At 43.6% G+C, this 23955-nt stretch overlaps 1 long non-coding RNA gene across 1 annotated transcript in view; it reads left to right on the forward strand.

The window, feature by feature from the left end:
* The first annotated feature begins 14844 nt into the window (after positions 1 to 14844).
* Positions 14845 to 23955, forward strand: part of LOC122552558 (uncharacterized) — a 30407-nt gene continuing 21296 nt past the window's right edge. Inside the window, exon 1 of the long non-coding RNA XR_015758334.1 lies at positions 14845 to 15058. This is a non-coding gene — a long non-coding RNA (uncharacterized LOC122552558). The remainder of the gene's footprint in view (positions 15059 to 23955) is intronic.

A 23955-nucleotide genomic window follows, 5' to 3' on the forward strand; every position in this document is an offset into this window, starting at 1 on the left:
CTGTTATTGGAGGAATCTCTGGAAGAGTGGAATCACTTAGTGAATCCTGGAATGCATTGTGTGATGATCCTCATGTCATGTGATTAAACCCATTCCTTTTTATTCCCTGGTTGTTCCCAATCCCAGAGAACATTGGTGTATGTTACTGCGGCATTGTGGGTGCCTCACAGCGCCAGAGACCCGGGTTCAATTCCCGACTCAGGCGACTGACTGTGTGGAGTTTGCACATTCTCCCCGTGTCTACATGGGTTTCCTCCGGGTGCTCCAGTTTCCTCCCACAGTCCAAAGATGTGCAGGTCAGGTGAATTGGCCATGCTAAATTGCCCGAAGTATTAGGTTATAAGGGATAAATGTAGGTGGATGTGTGGGTTGCGCTTCGGTGGGGACTTGTTGGGCCGAAGGGCCTATCTCCACACTGTAAGTAATCTAATATATTCTAAGCTAAAAAAAAATCCTCATGCTGCACTGTAACCCTCGGTGACACGTTCCAGGATCGAAGACTGGAGAAGGACTGGTGAATTTGCACCTTTCAAAGAAAAAGTCTCAATAAATTAAAACTTGTTTGAAATTTCTGATATCCTCCAAATCAAATTTAAGTAGAAAGGACAGATTAGAGGTGTGCAACTGTGAGATTAATTATTTCAATAAAACAAGACATTTAAAAATAGTTCACAAAAATAAAGCATGAATCATTAATAAATGTTTCAATATGAATTCAAAAATAAACCCAGTGAAACTTGGCAATGGTGCAAACTGTTCTGACTTCCTTTGTCCAACTGAAATTGAAACTCCAGTGTGACCAATACATTGAGTTCCAGATGAACACTGTGAAGGGATGGTGCTGGTAATTTTATTGTTTCCATGTGCCTTGAACTTTTATTGAATTGTATTACACATAAATAACTTGCTTTATTCTATTTTATCTTAATATCTGTCGTGTAATAAATTTCTGTTTCTTGTTAAAAGCCAAGCTGTAGCCTTGCCTGCTTATGTCGCAGTGAAAGACCCCCTCATTAAATAAAAATAATGAAACTTGGATCCATCAATCTGGATCTATCAATTGAAAATTAGCATGACAAGAAAGAAATCAAACAGGACATTTGTAGAATTGGCAAGGGAGAAAGCAAGGATCAGGAATTTCGGTCACTCCGGTACAGAAAATAAATGTGAATGTAAAGGAAATTGTCATCACGGAATATCAATAATTTTCAAATGATCGGGAAGGAGAGATCACACCCGGAGTGAGGCACAGCCCGAGTGAATACACATCTCTGAGGTTTTGGAGCAGCGTGGGAATTCAGTGCCAAGGGGAAGAGGTGCTTTTACTTGCTGTTTGGGTGATAATTTGTCAGGTTTTGATTAACAGGATAAATTGAAGCTCAGGATCAGAGACCCAGCACAAAACAAAGAGTGATGTCACAGGAAAACCAGAAGGCCACCGGTTGGTAATATCTGTCCATTTGTCTATTTATTAGAAGTTAATTTTAGGTTAACGATCAATATGAGAAATACTTGACAGATTACAAACTAAAAGACAAATATAAAATTGAAAAAAAAGCTATGTACTCAGTGAATAATATACAGATGAGGGACTAGGTGATGTGCTATAAGTCTATGATGTGGAAGCTGGTGGACCCCATTGTGGTTCATAGTGTCGCTCAGCTGCAGCAAGTGTTGGCTCCTTGGTGAACTCTGACTCAGAGTTGCTGAGCTGGATTCATAGCTTCAAACATTGACTCATCAGGGAGGAGGCGCAACTTACTCAGACACTGTTTCAGGATACAGTCACACATCAAATTCAGTCAATTGTCAGGGACAGGCTGGTGTGATTCTGAGTGAGGGATGTAGAGGAATTGAGGAGGCATTGCAGAAGAAGCTTTGGACCTTGAGCTGTCTAACAGGTTTTAGCTTCTTGTTCCCTGTATAGATAAGACTGGAGGCTATCGGGAGGATGAGCAAACTGATCCCAGCACCATGATACAGGGAGGGCAACCTGGGAGAATGAATCATTGCTGATGGGAACAGTTAGTGGGTGATAATGGGTTGTGTGCGGTAGCAGTCCTTGTGATGAGAAGGCCTAGTGTGTGGGGGTTGGGGAAGGGAACACAGAAGGTGCGTGTTGGGGAGAGATATCAAAGAGGAGTCTCATGTTCTGTGTTTTTGAGAACTAAAAAGACAATAAAGATAAAGAAAATAAGATTAAATGAATTGAGAGAAAACCAGTGATGAACATAAAAACTGACAATACAAGCTTCATCAAATATATAAAAATGTTGAGACCAGTCAAATTGTGCATAGGCCACTTAGAAAATGAAACTGCAGAGATGGATCTGGGAAGCAAGTGTATTGGTGAGGAATTAAACAGATATTTTGCATCAGTCTTTACTTTGGAAGATATGTCAAATATCACATTAATATGAAAGAATATAGGAGGAGCAAGTAAATACCATCATCATTAATAGAGAAGAAGTGTTTGATGAAATAAAGGGGTAAAAGGCAGATACTTCCCATGACCTGAGGGCTTGAATCCTTGAATCCTAAAAGAGGGGGCGATAGAGATAACAATTGCATTGTTTGCAGTTTTTCACCAAGAGGGATGCAAACAGTTGAAAGAGAAATATCGATAAAATAAGAGAGTTGGCATTGTGTTGGGAATATAACATGGCGAAAATCTGCAACTGTCCATTTTGGAAGGGACAACCATGGGACAAGGAATTATTTTAATGGAGAAAATCTGCAGAAAGCTGTGACACAATGGGACTTGGGGTTAGTTGACCATGAAACTCTGAAAGCTAGCAAACAAGGGCAGCGGGTAATCAGGAAAATTGAAGGAATGTTGGCCCTTATTTCAAAGGGGGTTGGAGTGTAAGAGTAGGGAACTTTTACTGCAACTGGACTAGGGGCTGGGGAGATTACTTCTGGAGCACTGTCAGTAGTTTTGGTCCGTTATTAAACAAAATTATCATTTCATTGCAGGCAGTTCAGAGAAGGCTCACTGGGATACACCTTGGGATGGGAAGGATTGTCTTTTGAACAAAGGCTAAACAGGCTGGGGATTGGAAGAATGAGAGGTGTTCTCATTAAACCTTACCAGATTACTAAGGAGCTTGATAGGTGAATGCTGAGAGGATGTTTCCCCTCATGGGCAGTCGAGTGTCAGAGGGCTTCATCTCAGAATAAAGCAGCACCAATTTAAGATTGAGATGAGGAGAAAATTCTTCTCTCAGAGGATTGTGAGACTTTGGAGCTCCTTACCACAAAGACCTGTGGGGGCAGAATCCTTCTGTACATTTAAGGCTGAGATTGACAGATTCTTGATGAGTTACCGGGGAAGGGCAGGAATGTGGATAGATAGGTTTTTGACCAGTCAGGGATCAAGGATTATTTGGGAAATGCCGGAAAGTGGATGAGGAAATGTCGGAGCAGCCGTGACCTTATGAAATGGTGGTGAAGGCTCGAGGGGCAGAATGGCCTACTCCTGTTCCTATTTCATATCATTTTATAGTCTTATGTTCTAGAACACACTAGAAAGATTTTCAAGGAATAAAGGAGAAAGACAGGAACCAAAAAGTGAATCATAGAATCCCTTCAGCCTGACAACTCCACATTAACAATCTTAAAGGTAACACACCCACCTCTGAGTAATGCACCTACCTACACATCCCTGAACACTATGGGCAATTCAGCATGGCCAATTCACCTAACCTGCATATCTTTGCATTGTGGGAGTAAACTGGACCATCTGCAGGAAACCCACACAGACACAGGCTGAATGTGCAACTCCACAGAATTGAACCTGGATGCCTGGCACTATGAAGCAGCTGTGCTAACCACTGAGTCATCATGCTGCTCCTGATTGACAGCCATTAACATGCTCCCATCTTGGTAAGACTGGACATGTCAAAGCCAATTGCTGGAAGTTCAATGGGAGACTGATTAGAATCAGAGGACTATCAAAAGAATTTTCAGAAAAAGATACATCACAAAAATCAATAACTATTCTAACCCTAATGTAGGGCAGAGAAAACATGAATGCTTTGGATGCACTAACGAGGGAGAGGGAAACCAGAACTGTCCAGAGAATGTCTTTAAATATGAACAAGGAGAGTGAGACCACTGGAGGGTCTGAGTTTTGGGGGGGAGTATTTCCTTCAGCTTCAAAGCAAGGAGACAAATCTTGAGAGACACTGGAGCAAGTCTTAATGTTGCCTAATGCTCCTAAATGTCTTCCAGATAGATTATTGAAAGAGTAAATATTAATTGGAGGCATTCATATAGTTTATGCAGAGTTGGATTAAAAAGTGACTTCAGCATAGCTAAAATGTGGAACTTATGCAAGGAACAGCTTCTGCGTGCTTGATAAGTATGTATCTATCAGAAAGGGAGGAAGTGGTTGAGAGACGGAGTTACGGTTTACTAAGGAAATTGAATTTTGTGTCAAGAGGAAGAAGTAGGCTCATGTTAGCATGAGATGTGAAGGCACAGTTAGGGCACTTGAGAGTTACAGGTTAGCTAGGAAAGAGTTAAAGAGAGAGCAAAGAAAAGCCAGGAGGGGAATTGAGAAGTCATTGGCAGATAGGATCAAGGAAAACCCTAAGGCTTTTTATCAGCATATCAGGAATAAAAGAATGACCAGAGTAAGATTACAGCCATTCAACGATAGGCCTGAGAAGTTGTGCGTGGAGTCAGAGGAGATAGGGGAAGCTCTAAATGAATATTTTTCATCAGTATTCAGACTAGAAAAAGACAATGTTGTTGAGGAGAATGCTGAGATAAAGTCTACTACAATAGATGGGATTGAGCTGAAAATGTGTTGCTGGAAAAGCACAGCAGGTCTGGCAGCATCCAAGGAACAGGAGAATCGACGTTTCGGGCATAAGCCGTTCTTCATCCACAGGTGGGGTTGAGGTTGACAAGGAGGAGGTGTGAGCAATTCTGGAATGTTTGAAAATCAATAAGACCCCTGGAATGAATGGGATTTATCGTAAGATTCTCTGGAAAGCCAGGGAAGAGATTGTCACACCTTTGGCTTTGATCTTTATGTTTTCATTGTCTCCAAGAATAGTTCCAGAAGACTGGAGGATAGCAAATGTGGTTCCCTTGTTCAAGAAGGCGAGTAGAGGCAACCCTGATAATTATAGACCAGTGAGCCTTACCTTGGTTCAGAAGAACAAAGAACAAAGAAAATTTACAGCCCACCAACAGGCCTTTCAGCCCTCCAAGCCTGAGCCGATCCAAATCCAGTGTCTAAACCTACCGCCCAATTCCTAAGCATCTGTATCCCTCTGCTCCCCACCTACTCATACATCTGTCCAGACGCATCTTAAATAAATCTACTGTGTCTGCCTCTACCACCTCTGCTGGCAACGCATTCCAGACACCCACCACCCTCTGTGTAAAGTACTTGCCGCGTGTATACCTCTTAAACTTTTCACCTCTCACCTTGAAAGCATGACCTCTCATTATTGAATCCTTCACCCCAGGAAAAAAAACCTTATCTCTCTCTACCCTGTCTATACCCTTCATGATTTTGTAAATCTCAATCAGGTCCCCCCTCAATCTCCTTTTTTCTCATGAAAACAAACCTAACCTACTCCACCTCTGTCCATAGCTAGCAACTTCCATACCAGGCAACATCCTTGTAAACCTTCTTTGCACCCTCACCAAAGCGTCCACCCCAATGTTAGTGGGCTGCACGTTTGTGATTGTCAGAATGAAGCTGTTATTGGAGGGGTCCATGGAAGACTGTAATCATTCAGTGAATCTGGCGCTCCAGCATGTGGAGCCATATTTACCATGTGTTAAAATTCGCATCTTATGGCACCCTGGTATGGTTTAATGCTGTTGTCTGTCACTGTGGCGTTCCTCATGGTGCACTGTAATCGGGCAGTGTGACTCTCAGTGACCCATTCCAGGTTTGGAAATTGAATAAGGACTGGAGGATTTGCACCTTGAGGGAAGAAAATATTGAGTATTTCAGAATCAATTCTCAAGGTTACAGTGTGCTGCCAGTTGTTCAAAGAGACAGTTCAGGGGGAACACATTCTTTATTAAATAGGGAACTGGTTTAAGGTTGAACCCGTGGAGTTGAAGCAGATCCAACAAAGCATGTTTGAGTAATTAAATATATTTAATGTAAATGTTTCAGGCTTGATGTTTAATGTAAATATTCATGTAAATATTTAAAGAGGAACAGCTGGGTCAGAGTGCAGAGTGACATCGCCTGAATAATGGGCAGTCTCTAATTATAGCTTCCAGCCTAAGATTCTCCCCACTCCCTGTCTCCAACAGATTCTCCAAATGCCTCATGTAGCCTATTCCTTGGTCTCTGATCCACTCATTGCTCAGGTACTGCAGCCTCTTCTGGGAAGTTCCCATTCAACTCACTACTTTCCTCAGAATGATCACCTTTCCCTGAAACACATTCTTCATAATCCTCCCAATGCCCTGCTGAGTGTAACTCACTCTCTAGCCAATATTCTGCTCTAGGGACTGGTGTGAATGATGATCCCTCTGAGAAGACGAGTCAATATTACCATGGGAACCCCAGCTACATCAGGGGCTTTTGATGTTTATTGAAAAAGTACATGAAAATGGATTCAATGGTCAGAGGAATAGATAGGTGTTGCTGCACCCACAGGAAGGAACCCATTTATGGTGCTGTCTGTCTGGTCCCACTATCAATGGAGGTATCAAGTGACTGGAGAGCGCTCTGAAAGGGTTGAGGTTGAACCGTCAGCAGTCCCACTCCACATAAAGCCCAATGACAGAAGCAGAAAGAGGACTGTGCTCAAGCAGTCAGAGTTTAGGAAGCTAGGAAAGGAATCAGCATTTCCTCCTAGTACCATGGACAGATAAGTAGATCAACGGAAGGATCAAGCAGATGGATGGGTGGCTGGAGAGATGGTGCAGGAGGGAGGAGGATGTGTAATTCCTGCAAAGGTGATCCTGCGGAATTGATGAGAAGTTGACACCTGGAGAGGACAGAAATATTGCAGCTAACTAAAGCCAGTCTTTGTGAGCTGATGCCTGAGTGATATTGTTGGGGGCTAGGGATAAATTAACTTGACAGGGGTCTGCTATCAGAAGGAAATGTCAGAGAGGAGTCTCAAGGTTCACGGACACTGACAGCTCGAAAATACAAAGTCATAAGTTATTGAGTGGGTTTGGAGTAATGTCACAATGTCTAAATTAATGTTGATGTCCAAAGGGATTACTTAAAACTAAGAAAGTTTCAGCTCATTTTTCTGAAACATTGATTCGCCTGCTCCTCAGATGCTGCCTGACCTGCTGCGCTTTTCCAGCACTATACTCTTGACTCTGGGTCTCCAACATCTGCAGTCCTCACTTACACCTTCAGCTCATTTGTGTGAATAATCAAGGGACAGCCTTCAGAACAAAGAGTTAAGTAAAACGTATCAACGTGATGGAAAAGGATATTCCCTGGGAGGTGACTATTGCAAAGTGATGGTGTTTGCATAAATGGGATTTTATTATTTCCACGTGCATTCAATTTTCATTGAATTAGTTTATATGCAAATAGTTTGGTTTACTATATTTTATATTAATGTCTATGTGTAATAAATTTCTGTTTCATTGTGAACACCAAATCTGCAGGCTTGTGTGTAGCTACAGTGAAAGACCACCTGATTCAATAAAAATAATGATAACTGAATCTATCAAGTCGCATCTAACAATTGAAAATTGATACCACAAGAAAGAAACTGACCTGGGTATAGGTGTAGGAGAAAGCAAGGTTCAGGGATTCAGATCATGCTGCTGCAGTGAGATTAATGAGAATGGAATCGTGGGAAAATTCAGAGAACTGAAAGGCTTGTTTCGATGATGATGAGCCATTCAGGATGAGCAAGGCAGGAGTTCAGGCAGATCCCTAACATATCTCACACAGACAGTAAGGGTGGGGAAATAGTCCTCTGGAAAGCTTCAGAGAAACTGGAGGAATAAAATGTCTGTGGCTGAAAAAGCAGCAAGTTCCGGAGAACAGCCAGAAAGATATTATCACCATAACGGAACAAGGCTGCAACCACAGAAAGGAGCATGTTTCCACTGTAATGACAAGAGACATACCAAAGAACAGAGAGCAACACAGCACAGGAACAAGCCCTTTGACCCTCCAACCTGCACCAACACGTTCACCCTTCCGTACTAAAACTGTCTTCACTTTCAGGATCCGTACGCTCTTGGTTCTTCTTGTATGTTGCTAATGGGTCAGTTGCTAGAAGATAAACAGGAGACTGATTGCAGTTGCAGGAATATTGAAGGAATCTTCAGAGAAGGGGGAATTTCAAAATTAATCAATGTTATGATTGGACAGGACAGAAAGAACATGATCTTTGAAAGTACAAATGAGGAAGAGGGACCTCAGGACATTCCTGAGAATTTGTCTTTGAATATTATCAAGGAGAGTGAGACCACTGGAGGGTCTGAGTATTGTATCTCAAAGAGGTATATTTCTGTTTCAAAGCAAGGAGATAAGCAAACAAATATCTTGAGGGGTGTTTGGGTACGTCAGTCACTGATGCTGCCTGATGGTCCTTTTTTTGTCTTCTAGAGAAGTTAATGAAGGAGAAAATTTGAAATGGAGGCATTCATAGAGATTTCAAACCAGTCTAATTACACAGAAGTGGATTATCAAGTGACTTGGTCAATGAAGATGTTGTCATGAGAGGAGTTAATAAATTCCTGTTGGGAGAACTTTAGGGAAGGATTAGGCAGATTATAGAATATTAATATTTCTTAGAGTACTGGAAAAAAATCAGTAAAGATGAAATACACTGAAACATTACAAGAGGAACATCCTGTGTTATGACTCAATCTCAGGTCGAGAGTTAACTCCATGGAAAAAGCAATCTATGAAACAAAGAGTTGATTTGTAATTTCAGTTATCAGATTTGATTTCCAAAACTGTAACTGAAAGGATGAAGTTAATGAGAATTTGGCTGGTAGTTTTCAGAACATATTCTTTAGTAGAAATACAACAAATGGATCTGAACTGAGAGAGTTTTATCTAACAGCCTTATCAGAAATAGAATCAGAAACAAATGTTGAGTGTTCTTACTTGAAAGACAAAATATTAATGAGGAAATAGATTCTGCCCCAAATACCAGGTGCTGAGGAATGGACCGTGGTGCATCAGGCAGTGACTCCATCTGAGAACCAGAATGAAATTTCACAAATTGCCTCAAGAAATTCCAATGGTAGGTCATTAATGGAATGAGGAACACACAGTATAGTTTATTAAAACATTTATATTGGTCAGGATTATATAAAGATGTCAAATTTTACCAGACAAGCTAGTCCATGTCAAGACTTGGGAAATCTCCAACCCTCAATTAAAGCTTCACTTTTAATTCCAATCACAGCTTTTGAAGAACCATTTAGCAGGGTCTTTATAGAATGTATAAGAGCCCGACCTAAACCCAGGAATAGTGACCAATGGATCACTGCAGTGGTTCAGGAAGGCAGCTCAGCACCACCTTCTTAAGGGCAATTAAGGATAGGGAAAAAATGCTGGTCCTCCCTGTAACAGGGTCACAGCAAATAAAGTTCCACTGATCATCTCAACACACCGGCAACCATGTTTATCCACTCAGTTTAGTGTACGACCAGTTTCTACATCAAAACACAAAGTGTCCCAGCCAACTGCAGCTTCTTTAATCTCTTGTTTCTCAGACGATAAAGAAATTTACTTGTCACGAAAGAGGAAGTTCTGCGCAGTTCTCTAGTTTCCGATGCGGGACTGCAATTTGGTCACAACCCTTATTCTATTTCTTGTTTTTCAATGTTTTTCTTTAACTTCTTCTTAACCCTTTGGTGAACAGACATTACTGAGTGGGCTTTCCATGAAGTGAATCTAATAATATTTGTTGTTTATGAATTGTTCGCAGTGAATTTACCCTGTGAATTCTATAGCGCTGTACCCAATCACTGTACCCAATTATAATGACAATGGATCATCAACTCAGATTATTTCCAAACACATTAAAGGTGTAATGACAACATGTGTAGTTTAAAATTCCACATTGTCATGACTCCCTGGAAATTAAGCCCATTATTCCAGGAGTTGTCGCAATGTAGAAAGGTTCCAAACATTCCAAAGTCCCCAGTTTGCCTGACCGTAAATGCAAATACAGACCAGGTTACAGAACTGAACAAGATAAACTTAAACTGATTGCAAAATGTTTGTTTCATCCAATGCAGAATGAAAACACAATTTATAACTAGTTTCACCATTTCTGAATTTCTCCTCTCCCATCTGAAGGCAGTCATACAAGACAGACCTGACATGGCTGTTAAGGGAAGAAAAAGAATGTAAAAATCAGGAAAACACAGTTCAGTGACATTGATGTGGACCAGAAATTCAATGAGTCACTTGCCTTCTCATCATTTCCATTCACATTTGGGGTTTTTGCTGTTAACATGATTTTACATTCAGAAGGCTTTTAATAAGAAGCCACAGAAGAGATTAACATGAAAAATTACAACCCATGAGATTGGGATATTGCAATGAAATGGATTGAGCACTGATTGGCAAACAGAGAATAAAGAGCCACAATAGGAGTTGCTTCCTGAGGGACAGCCCATGATTAGTGGGATAACACAGAGCTCAGTACTTGGACTCTAGCTTTTCACAATATCGATTTATGATTTAGAAAAGTGAACTGAATTTAATATCTCCAAGTTTGCAGGTGACAGAAAGCTGAGTGGGAGGGTGAGCTGTGAGGAAATGTAGAGATGCTGCAGTGTGATTTGAACAGGCTGAGAGAGTGGGCAAATGCATGGCAGATAAAGTATAATGGGAACATTCTTGGGATTACCATTGCACAGAAACTCACTTGGACTCATGACATAAATACAGTGCTTACAAGAGCAGACCACAGACTGGAGATACGGTGGTGAATAACTTGCCTCCTGACACCCCAATGTCTGTCCACCATCTACAAGGCACAAGTCAAGAGTGTGATGGAATACTCCCCACTTGCCTGGATGGATGCAGCTCCAACACTCAAGCAGCTTGAGTGGCACCACATCTACAAAGATTCAATTACTCCACCACCAACGATCAGTTGGGGATTGTATATCATCTACAAGATGCACAGCAGAAATTCTCCAAAAATCCTTCAACAGCATCTTCCAAACCCACAACCACTTCCACCCAGAAGGACAAGGGTAGCAGGTACTTGGGAATGCCACCACCTGCAACTTCCACTCCATGCCACTCACCACCCTGACGTGGAAATATATCACCATTCCTTCACAGTCGTTGGGGCAAAATCCAGGAATTCCATCCCTACCGGGATTGTGGGTCAACTCACAGCAAGTGGACTGCAGATATTCAAGAAGGTAGCTCACCACCACTTTCTCAAGGGCAAATAGGGATGGGCTATCAATGCTGGCCCAGCCAGCAATGCCCAAGTCCTACAAATGAATTAAAAAAAAGAAAAGTGACCGAAAGCAAAGAGTAGGAGTAAAAGCATGTCTTACATGAAGACAGACTGTTCCGTGTGGCGCCCTGCCTCAGTGGAAGGCCCAATAGTGTTCAACAGCTCGAGAAATGGTTTGGAAGTGGGGCACAATTGGATTGGCTGCAAACCTTCTGATGGTATAAAAAGTAGGTAAGATTGGAAGCTGTGAGGAAGATGCAAGGGGGCATCAAGTGGCCAGACTCAGTGAATGGGAAAGGTCAAGGCAGATGAAATATAATGTGAAAACATGTGAAGATAGCTACTTTACCAAAGGAAATAGAAAGGCAGAATTTTTTTTAGAAAAGTAAAAGTTTGGGAATTATTGGTGTCCAAACAAACTTGGGTTTCTCTGTTCATGTCGGATGGAAAGTCGGCATGAGCCAGCAGCAGTCACGAAGAAAGGCAAATGTTAGTCTTCAGCTCAAGGGAGTTGAGGAAGTCTTGCTGCAGCTGGACAAAGTATTGCGGAGATCACGCCTGGATTATGGTCCATTTGTCCCTGAATGTAAGGAAGCACAAACTTACAATCGAGGGAGTTGTATGGAGGGTCAGCAGAGTAATCGCTGGGATGGTGGGTTTGTTGGATGGGAGAGAGTGAGGAAACTGGCCTGTATGCTCTCAGTTTGAAAAATCAGAAGTGATTAGATTGAAACTTTCAATGTGCTTCAAGGGCATGACAATGTGGATGTTGGTGGCAATGATTCCCTTGACTGGTGAGTCAAGATCCATGGGACATTATCACAGCAAAAGGAGTCATCCAATTGAGACTGATATGAGGAGGAATTTCTTCACCTAGAAAGTGGGGAATCTGAAGAATTCCCTATCTCGAAGAATTCCCTATTCCCTAATGTGTGACCTCAGACATTATGTTTAAGACAGGAACTGAAAGATTTCTAGAGACCAATTTATTAGGATATATGGAGACAATAAAGGAAAGTGGCATTGAGGAAAATGATCAGTCATGACTGAATTGATGGACTGAATGTTCTACTCCTGTAGGAATGATCCTTTATCTTTGTTTCTTTGGTGATAGTGACCACAATTCAGTTAGGCTTACATTAGCGATGGAAAGGGACAGGTATTTACTGCAAGAGTCATAGCTGGATGAATTGCAATTATGATGTAATTAGGCAAGATTTAGGATGCATAGGATGGGGAAGGACACTGCAGGGGATGGGCACAATTGAAATGTGGAACTTGTTCAAGGAATAGCTACTGCATGTCCTTGATAAGTATGCACCTAGCGTAGTTTTTCAGCTCCTGGGAATTCCGAACAACGAAGGGTACCCTGTTGGTTGCAGCACGTGTCTGTCTCCTGAGGAGGTCACTATGGTTCCTTGTTGTGGCACGTCGGAACTGGCAGTCGATGAGTTGAGCATGTACCCCATTCTTGTGAGGGCATCCCTGAGTACTTTTCCGTGACCTGCAACACATTATCAATGAGGCTGAGCACCTCGCCAAGACCTTCCAACACCTGCACTACTTGCCTTTAAACAACTGCCAAACCTCAAACAAATCATTGTTCGTAGCAAGCTGCCCAGCTTTCAGGACAACTCCGTACAACCCGTGTCATGGTAGGCCCTGCAAGACATGTCAGAGTGTGGACATGGACACCACCATTACATGTGAGGACACCTCCCACCATGTACATGGCAGGTACACATGTGACTCAGCCAACGTTGTCTATCTTATACGTTGCAGGCAAGGATGCCCTGTGGCATGGTACATTGGGGAAACTGAGCAAAGGCTACAACAACGGATGAATGGGCACTGCCCAACAATCAACAGACAGGAGTGTTCCCTCCCAGTTGGGGAATACTTCAGCTATCCAGGAAATTCGACCTCGGACCTTCGGGTAACCATCCTCCAAGGAAGACTTCGGGACAGGCAGCAGTGAAAAGTGGCCGAGCAGAGGCTGATAGCTAAATTCGGTACCCATAGGGAGGGCCTCTACCGGGACCTTGGGTTCATGTCACATTACAGGTGACCACCATTGCACTATACACACACACAGATACTCCTACACACACACACATGCACACAGGCATTCCTATGCATGCACATATACACGGACACACATATACACAGACACGCACACAGACATTCACACACACCCTTAGAGACACACACACTCCCACACTCACACAGGCATCCTCTCAGAGACTTAGACCACTCTACACTCATGCACATACATATACACTCTCTCTCACAGACACTCACAACCCCACACCCCAGACATGCACACACACTGCCACACTCACACATGCACCCCCTCACAGACTTAAGACGCTCCACACTCACTGCACACACATATACACTCTCTCTCACAATCACAACCCCCAACCCAGGCAGACATACACACACAGACAGACACAAAGACCCACATGCACACATATATTTTGTGGGGTGAATTTGTACTTGCAGAGTTACAATGTACTTTGCTCAAAAACAGCATGAATTCATGTAAAACTCTGAGCTCAAAAGCTGCATGAATTCATGTAAAACTCTGAGCTCAAAAACTGCATGAATTCATGTAAAACTCTGTTATCTCACTTTTTAGATTAGAATCAATCTAAACATCATGGCATAGACAGAGAACACAGGGAGCTAATACCTTCAACATATTGTCTAGCTAACACCAATTGTTACAGCTAACCCGAGAATGCAACTTTTACAAATAGGTTTGTGATTTACACATGAAAGAAGTGAAACTATCACAGTATTCTAATAGATGAAAGACTCAACAGATAATCAAGGTATTTTTCAATGTATAATTTCAGTTACATCACACTGTAAATTTTTGCTATAAATTCTGTGCCTTCAAATTGTGTCCTCCACAATCACCTGATGAAAGCTAGTGTGCTTCCAATTAAACCTGTTGGACTATAACCTGGTGTTGTGTGATTTTGAACTTTGCACACCCCAGTCCAACACCGGCCTCTCCAAATCCAGAATCCAATGCTTTTTGGGAAATTAGAACCAATGCATCCACAATCTCTGTAGCTCCCTCTTTTAGAATCCGAGGATGGAAGCCCATCAGGGCCAGGGACTGACCTGCCTTTAGCCCCATTAGTTTGTCTGACACAACTGCTTCAGTGACGGTGATGGAACTTACTCCCTGCCCAATATCCTTTACTTTTATTGGAATGTTTGAAGCATCTTCCACAATAAAGACCAATCCAATGTTTTTCCCACAAAGGTTTTGACCACTCACAAGTTGCAGCAAATGTGTCAATTCTCAATGTTTCAGTGACTAAGTATGAGGAACTTGCACTGAATAAGTAATTAGTATCACTGCTGAAATAAAACTCACTGAGTCACAAGAAAATCCAGCCAGTCTTATCCTCCCGCAGAAGAGAGCAGCCATTGGTTTATTGTCAATGCTTCTCCTTTACTGACACTTTAAATTCTTTACCTCCTGAGAAACGAGAGATTAAAGAAGCTGTACTTGGCTCAGACACTTTGTGTTTCGATGTATCAACTGGACATCCAATAAACAGTGTGGAGAAACAGAGTTGAGATGATCAGTGGAACTCTATTTGCTGTGATCCTGTCTGTCTGCATTATTTTGGGTAAGTGCTTACTTTGGAGAAGTTTAGTGTTGTAAAAACCTTTCTGTGGTGCTGCTATGGAGTTTGTGTGAATTGTGTAAGTTTGAACATTGAGAACTGGAGGGAAGTGTCACAAGGAAAATTTATCACTGTCTGGGGATTGTTTGGTGCAGCTGAACAGAGCTCCACAGGTTGGGAACACAGACTAGGAAACAAAGTGTTCCTCCCATCCTTTTCTGTCATTCAGTAACTGTGGGAATGGGATTGAGGAACAGGCTGCACATTATGCGTGCTTCGAGTGGATCGGACTAGTCTGTGTGTTCACTAGGTCTTGTTGGGGTGGATTTGAAAGACAAACTCTTGTTTTTATAAAGTTGTTGAATGTACAGATTTGTGACTCAGGATGAGTTTCACCATTGGGCCCATGCTGACACTCACAATAATTCTCTAAAATCAATAACATTGAATTTGTACCATTAAAACACCTCCAGGACATGACACACTATGAACCAGTTTGAAGTTCAGTGTTTGTGACCGCATGAATCCTGGGTCTGTTCCAAACTGGGAGCATTTCCAAAGATGAATGTGCTGAATGCCAGCTCATGTTCTGTGTGATGATGTTAGTTGAATGAAGGATGTTGATGATCAGGAGACGGAGAGTATCCCCTGTTCTTTGTGCTCATTGTGAGCACATTGTCACTCTGAGATCTTTAAATCTATGAGTTGGACACCTGAACACTCTGCACAACATCTGATGGAAACAAGGACAGAGTGCAATCTTCTCTCCGTTGCTGCTGTGTGTAGCCCCTCCTGCCAGGTGATCTGCTGCCATGGTGCCACACTCATCTGTTTTATACCAGCCTCAGCCACCCACTGTAGCTCATCAGAAGCTGCTCTGTGTCATCCGCCACGTCCACCAGAATGTCAGCTTTGAGCCAAGCTCCAGAAATAGTTTTGACAGTCACAGCTTCCTGCCCTACGTGTGAGAGAGAGACCAGCTGAGCCAAGCTACACTCTCACCCTCACTGAGAGTGTAGAGTATCCCTCTGTGGTCACACCATCTCCCAGCTGTTCAGCTGACAGACAATAATTTGGAACAAGCTGGGGATTACACCATCTACAGAGCAAAGAGATGGAACACCAACACAACATGTGGTTTTGACAGTTTGGCTGAGATCAGGGTTGCCTTTTCTGAACACCAGCTGCAAACTGAGCCCAGGAAACAGAAAAGGGGAAAAACAATGACTGGAAATGCTGGAAACCAGATTCTAGATTAGTGGTGCTGGAAAAGCACAGCAGTTCAGGCAGCATCCGAGGAGCGGTAAAATCGACGTTTCGGGCAAAAGCCCTTCATCAGGAATACAGGCAAAGAGCCTGAAGGGTGGAAAGATAAATGGAGCAGGGTGGTGGTGGGGAGAAAGTAGCATAGAGTACAATAGGTGAGTGGGGGAGGGGATGAAGGTGATAGGTCAGGGAGGAGGGTGGAGTGGATAGGTGGAAAAGAAGTTAGGAAGGTAGGACAAGTCATGGGGACAGTGCTGAGCTGGAAGTTTGGAATTGGGGTGAGGAGGGGGAAGGTGAAATGAGGAAACTGTTGATGTCCACATTGATGCCCTGGGGTTGAAGTGTTCCAAGGCGGAAGATGAGGCGTTCTTCCTCTAGGCATCGGGTGGTGAGGGAGCGGCGGTGAGGGAGGCCCAGGACCTCCATGCCCTCAGCAGAGTGGGAGGGGGAGTTGAAATGTTGGGCCATAGGGCGATGTGGCTGATTTGTGTGGGCATCCCAGAGATGTTCCCTAAAGCGCTCTGCTAGGAGGTGTCCAGCCTCCCCAATGTAGAGGAAACCACATCGGGAGCAACTGATACAATAAATGATATTGGTGGATGTGCAGGTAAAACTTTGATGAATGTGGAAGGCTCCTTTAGGGCCTTGGATGGAGGTGAGGAAGGAGTTGTGGGCGCAGGTTTTGCAATTCCTGCAGTGGCAGGGGAAGGTGCCAGGACAGGAGGGTGGGTTTTACGGGGTCGTGGACCTGACCAGGTAGTCACGGAGGGAACGGTTTTTGCGGAAGGTGGAAAGGGGTGGGTGGGAAATATATTCCTGGTGGTGGGGTCCATTTGGTGGCAGAAAGGTTGGTGGATGATTTGGCTCATGCGAAGGTTGGTACAGTGGAAGGTCAGCACCAGGGGCGTTCTCTCCTCGTTACGGTTTGAGGGGTGGGGTCTCAGGGTGGAGGTGCTGGACATGGACGAGATGCATTTGAGGCCATCTTTAACCACATGGGAGGGGAAATTGCGGTTTCTAAAGAAAGAGGTCATCTCGTGTGTTCTGTGGTGGAACTGGTCCTCCTGAGAACAGATACAGCAGAGGTGGAGGAATTGGGAATACGTGACGGCATTTTTGCAAGAGGTACTGTGGGAAGAGGTGTAATCCAGGCAGCTATGGGAGTCAGTGGGTTTGTAAAAATGTCGGTGTCAAGTCGGTCATCATTAATGGAGATGGAGAGATCCAGGAAGGGGAGGAAGGTGTCAAAGATGGTCCAGGTAAATTTAAGGTCAGGGTGGAATGTGTTGGTGAAGTTGATGAATTGCTCAACCTCCTCGCGGGAGCACGAGGTGGCGCCAATGCAGTCATCAATATAGCGAAGGAAGAGGTGGGGATTGGTGCCAGTGTAACTACGGAAGATGGACTGTTCTACGTAGCCAACAAAGAGACAGGCATAGCTGGGGCCCATATGGGTGCCCATGGCTACCCCTTTGGTCTGGAGGAAGTGGAGGATTCGAAGGAGAAATTGTTAAGGGTGAGGATCAGTTCAGCCAAATGAATGAGAGTGTCGGTGAAAGGGCACTGTTGGGGACATCGGGAGAGGAAGAAATGGAGGGCTTGGAGACCCTGGTCATGGCGGATGAAGGTGTAGAGGGATTGGATATCCATGGTGAAGATGAGGCGTTGGGGTCCGGGGAAACAGAGGTCTTGGAGGAGTTGGAGGGCGTGGGTGGTGTCTCGAACGTATGTGGGGAGTTCCTGGACTAGGGGGGATAGGACAGTGTTGAGGTAGGTAGAAATGAGTTCAGTGGGGCAGGAGCATGCTGAGACAATGGGTTGGCCAGAGTGGTCAGGCTTGTAGATCTTGGGAAGGAGTTAGATTCGGGCAGTGCGGGGTTCCCAGACTATGAGGTTAGAAGCTGTGGGTGTGAGATCTGAGGTGGTGAGGTTCTGTATAGTCTGGGAGATGTTGGTTTGGTGATGGGGGGTGGGGTCATGGTCGAGGGGGGCGGTAGGAAGAGATGTGCTTGAGTTGGCATCCGACCTCAGCCATGTAGAGGTTAGTGCGCCAGACCACCACTGCGCCCCCTTTATCTGCTGGCCTGATGGTGAGGTCGGGATTGGAGCAGAGGGATTGGTGCGATAGTCCCTCCATGCCGACTACCAGCCTAGTGATCCTTCTCCAGACATCCTCCAATACCAAGACACCTTTCCTCAGATAAGGAACAAGAACTGTTTCACAGTATTTCAGTTGTGGTCTGACGAGGGGTTTGTACAGTGTTGGTAAAACATTCCGAAGTTTATTCTCCATTTCCTTTGAAATAAATGACACTCTCCATTTGTCTTCCCTCTGACCAACAGAACTGGGATGTTAGTTTTTTGTGATTCATGGATGAGGCCTCCTAAATCCCTCTAATCTATAGTTCTCTGCAGTTTTTCATATTTCAATAATATTCAACACCTCTGTTCTTCCAGACAAGTGTATGGACTCACATTTCTTCACATTATACTCTGTTTCAATATCCCAGTGCAGCCTCTTTGTCATTACTTACCATCCCACCTATTGTTGCGTTATCCACAAATTTGGTGACAGTACATTCACATTCCTTATCCAAGACATCAATAAATATGGTAAATAATTCTGGCCCCAGCACTGATCGCTGTGACACTCCAACAGCTGCAGGTTGTCATCCTCAAAATGCCCCCTTATCCTCACTCGCTGTCTTCTATTAGTTAGCCAATCTTCTATCCATACTCATAGACTCCTGTCAATACCATGCACTCTTCTTAATAGCCTAATGTGTGAGACTTTATCAAGTACTGATTGAAAAATCCCTTGATGTTACATTCACTGCTTGCTGTTTGACTAAAGGCCAAATACTGCAGATGATGGAAACCTGAAGCAAACATGGAGAATACTGGAAGAACTCAGCAGGTTTGGCAATATCTGTAGAGGGAGAAACAGAGTGAACTTTTTATACCTAATGTGAGTCTTCTTAAAAACTCAACACTAATCTATAATTGGGCCATTATTTCAGTTATTTTATTCTGAATAATTTGTGCATTCAAGTAAAGAGTTATTAACAATATTTCCCCTGGTAACCCTATTCACTGCTGTTTTTCTGTGTTTGTATCCTCTGTTTGTTCCTGTTCCACTTTGGGGATTGTGAGCCAAATAGCTGCTGGCTCTTTTTGCTTTGTCAGACTCCAGCCCCTTTCTCCTGAACCCAGCCACCTTCTAATTAGTTTAAAGCCTTTTTGAGAGTCCGAGTTATTTGATTCACCAGAATACTGGTCTCAGCATACTTCAAGTGAAGCCTGTCCCTGAAGAACAGTTCCTTTTTACCCCAGGACTGGTGCTAGTGCCCCACAACCCAAAACCCATTCCATCCAGACTAGACTCTAAACCACATATTGAGATGCTTGACTGTATTTACCCTGTGCCAGTTTGCCCATGACTTTGAAATTCTTCCCTTGGAGATTCACTTTTATCACTTAGCTCTGAAATGTTGAAAGTCTTTCAATGAAGCTTTCTTTCTTGTGCTCCAAGTGTCATTGGTCCTAACATGGACAATCATGATTGATTCTTTCTCCTCCCTCTTCAGGTTCTTCTCCAGCCCTGAGGAGATATCCTTTCCCCTGGCACTGGGAAGACAGCACAGTGTTTGGGAACAATGCCCATGTCTGTAGTGAGCAGAATTTATGCTCCCACATTATACTGTCCCCCCCTCCCACAATGACATTGCTATTTCCTATTCACACTTGAATCACTCCCTGTCCCAAGGTATCATGGTCAGTTTGCTCATTCTCCCTGCAGACTGCACTCTTGCCCACACAGCTTGCAGGAACCTGATAATTGCAGGATAATTGCAGCAGCTCAGGCTTACTGTGGTGTTATGGAACGGCCAAGTTGTACTGTGTGTCAATCCTGTTCACCCATCAACCCTACTCCCACCCCATCATCAACTACCCATGAGCCCCACCCCACCTCAATCGTCACTCACCCATCAATCCCGCTCCTATTATCACTCACCCATCAATCCCACTCCCACCATCACTCACCTATCATCCCCACTCCACCACATCATTGCTCACCCACCATCCCCACCCCCATCATCATTCATCCTGCAGCACTACCCTGATTGATCTCTCTGCTGATTGAATGGATCTTTCTTGATCATTCCTGATTTACTGTCACTCCATCATTATTCTTTATGATGGATTGGTTGTGGCTCATCGACATGAATTAATGTTTCCCATCAGCAAGTTTCCCACCACTTCTGGGACAAAACAGTAGTGTAGTGGAGGTAGGAGGTGTATGCTTCTAATGTCTAAACCTGCAAATAAATGTAAAGTGGAATAAAGATTGTCTCTTGTGCTTCTGAGTTCGCAGATTAGAAAAATATATTTTTGTATCTTCATTGTTCTGAACACATCTCTCTGGAACTCAGTCTTTCGAACTTTGCATCTCTCGAACTCCTTAAAAGCAAATAAATGACCAAGTCATTGATTTGAGTGACAGTGTTTGAAGGACAGTCCAAGAATCACTGGAGCAAAATCAGGAAACACTGGGGTTCTGATGAAGAGTCGTCAGACTCAAAATGTCAACTCTGCTTTCTTCCCACAGATGTTGCCAGACCTACAGAGTTTCTCCAGCAATTTCTGTTTGCATTTCAGATCTCCAGTATCTGCAGTTAGTTGTTTTTATCAAAGAATCACTGAGGTGGGTTAGAGTCCAAATGATGAATTCTTCTCTTGGAATTTAGGGACATGGATGAGACAGTAGATGTTCCCATTGTACATTCACCTTTCTGTGAAGTGCTGTCCTTGCTGTTGTTTTAACTGTTTCTGAGCTCCAGATTTCTGAATCTATTGGAAATGCTGCATCATCTATTTCCTGTTAGTTTGGGTCTGTCTGCTCCTTTACATTTCAGTTCAGCTTCTAATTTCACAATTTCATCTTCCATGACAAGAAACAGTTCCTCTGCTGCTTTTGAATCGGTTCCTGTTCTCACTCTCACTGTTTGAATCCTGAAGCTGTCTTTTATTCTGTCCTATGTTTCTTCACATTCATTGAATGGTTACAACAGGGCAACAACAGATACAGGGAGAAAGTGAGGACTGCAGATGCTGAAGATCGGAGTGGAAGAGTGTGGTGCTGGAAAAGCACATCTAGTCAGGCAGCATCCAAGAAACAGGAGAATTGACCTTCCAATTCTAGTCTCTTCATCAGGAATAAGGGTTTGGACTAAGTGGGCTGAGAGATAAATGTGAGGGGGGGTACGGTTGGGGGTAAGGGTGCTGAGAATTTCATAGACAGGTGCGAAGGAAGGCTCTCAGCGCCTGCCTACTCACAACCACAACCACATGTCCTTCATTAGTGCCTGTCTCCTCACTACAACAACCACATGTCCTTCCTTAGTGCTTTCCTACTCACTACCACAACCACATGTCCTTCCTTAGCACCTGCCTACTCACTACCACAACCACATGTCCTTCCTTAGCACCCGCCTACTCACTACCACAACCAATGTCCTTCCTTAGCACCTGCTTACTCACTACCACAACCACATGTCCTTCCTTAGCACCTGCCTACTCACTACCACAACCAATGTCCTTCCTTAGCACCTGCTTACTCACTACCACAACCACATGTCCTTCCTTAGCTCCTGCCTACTCACTACCACAACCACATGTCCTTCCTTAGCACATGCCTACTCACTACCACAACCACATGTCCTTCCTTAGCTCCTGCCTACTCACTACTACAACCACATGTCCTTCCTTAGCACCTGCCTACTCACTACCACAACCACATGTCCTTCCTTAGCACCTGCCTACTCACTACCACAACCACATGTCCTTCCTTAGCTCCTGCCTACTCACTACTACAACCACATGTCCTTCCTTAGCACCTGCCTACTCACTACCACAACCACATGTCCTTCCTTAGCACATGCCTACTCACTACCACAACCACATGTCCTTCCTTAGCTCCTGCCTACTCGCTACCACAAACATGTGTCCTTCCTTAGCTCCTGCCTACCCGCTACCACAACTACATATCCTTCCTTAGTACCTACCTACAGCATTCTCCAGTTCAAGCAGCATCCTGGTAAATCTCCTGTGCACCCTGTCTTAAGCTTCCATATCTTTCCTATAATGAGATGATCAGAACTGAACGCAATATTCCCAAGTATGGTCTAACCAGGAATCCATTGAGCTGCACCATAACCTTGCAGCTCTTAAACTTAATCCCCCTGCCCATAAAAGCCAACACATCATACATCTTCTTAAACACCCAATCAACTTGGGTGGCAACTTTGACGGATCTATGAATATAGACCCCAAGATCCCTCTGTTCTTCCATGCTGCCAAGAATCCTGCCTTTTACTCTATAATCTGCATTCAAATTCAACCTTCCAAAACAAACCACTTCATACTTTTCCAGGTTGAACTCCATCTGCCACTTATCAGCCCAGTTCTGCATCATGTCCCATTACAACCAACAACAGCACTCCATACTATTCATCACTTCACAAACCTTCGTGTCATGAGTAAACCTATTAACCCATCCTTCCATTTCCTCATCCAAGTCCTTTATAAAACTTACAAAGAGCAGAGATCCCAGAACTGATCTTTGTTGAACACCACTGCTCACCAAGTTCTCGAGTGAACACTTTCCATCTACCAGCACCATCTGTCTTCTGTGGGCAAACCAGTTCTGGATCCAGGTAGCCAGATTTCCCTGTATCCCATGCCTCCTTATATTCTGAATGAACCTACCATGTGGAAACTTATCAAATGGCCTGCTAAAAATCCACGTACACCACATCTACGGCTCCAACTTCATCAACGTGTTTTGTCACTTGCTTATTGAATTCAGTAAGGTTTGTGAGACAAGACCTGCCCTTCACAAAGCCATACTGACGATCTCTGATCAAACTATGCTACTTAAAATAATCATAACTCCTGTCTCTCAGAATCCTCTCTGACACTCTCACCACTAAAGCCGTAAGACTAACTGACTTGTAATTCCCAGCATCATCCCGATTCCCTTTCTTGAACAAGGGAATAACATTTGCCATCCTCTAATCATCTACTCCAGTGAATAGTGAGGATGCAAAAGATAATTGCCAAAGGCACAGCAATCTCTTCCCTCGCTTCCAATAGTAACCTAGGGTTTATCCTGTCTTGCCCAGGGAATGTATCTAACCTTAATGTAGCTGAAAATTCTCAGCATATCCCCCTTCCTAACATCAACCTTTCCCAGCTTATCAGTCTGTTTCATGCTATCCTCAGAAATGTTTTGGTCTCGCAGTAGTGAATACTGAAGTAAAGTTTTCATTGAGGACCTATGCTACCTCCTCTGACTCCAGGTGTGAGTTCCCTCCACTATCCCTAATTGGCCCTACCCTCACACTGGCCATCCTTTTGTGCCTCACAAAAGTCTGGAACACCTTAGGGTTTTCCTTAATCCGATCCATTGGAGATTTGCATGTCCACTTCTAGCTTTCCTAAGGCCATTCTTCAGTTCCTTTTTGGTTACCTTGTAACCCTGTAAAGACCTACCTGATCCTTGCCTCCTCAACTTTAAGTAAGTTTCCTTCTTCGTCTTGACTAGATGTTCTACATCCAACGTCACCCAAGGT

The sequence above is a fragment of the Chiloscyllium plagiosum genome, unplaced genomic scaffold, assembly GCF_037043375.1.
Source record: "Chiloscyllium plagiosum isolate Xiang-an unplaced genomic scaffold, Cpla_swu_hap1 HiC_scaffold_10, whole genome shotgun sequence".
Classification (NCBI taxonomy): domain Eukaryota; kingdom Metazoa; phylum Chordata; class Chondrichthyes; order Orectolobiformes; family Hemiscylliidae; genus Chiloscyllium; species Chiloscyllium plagiosum.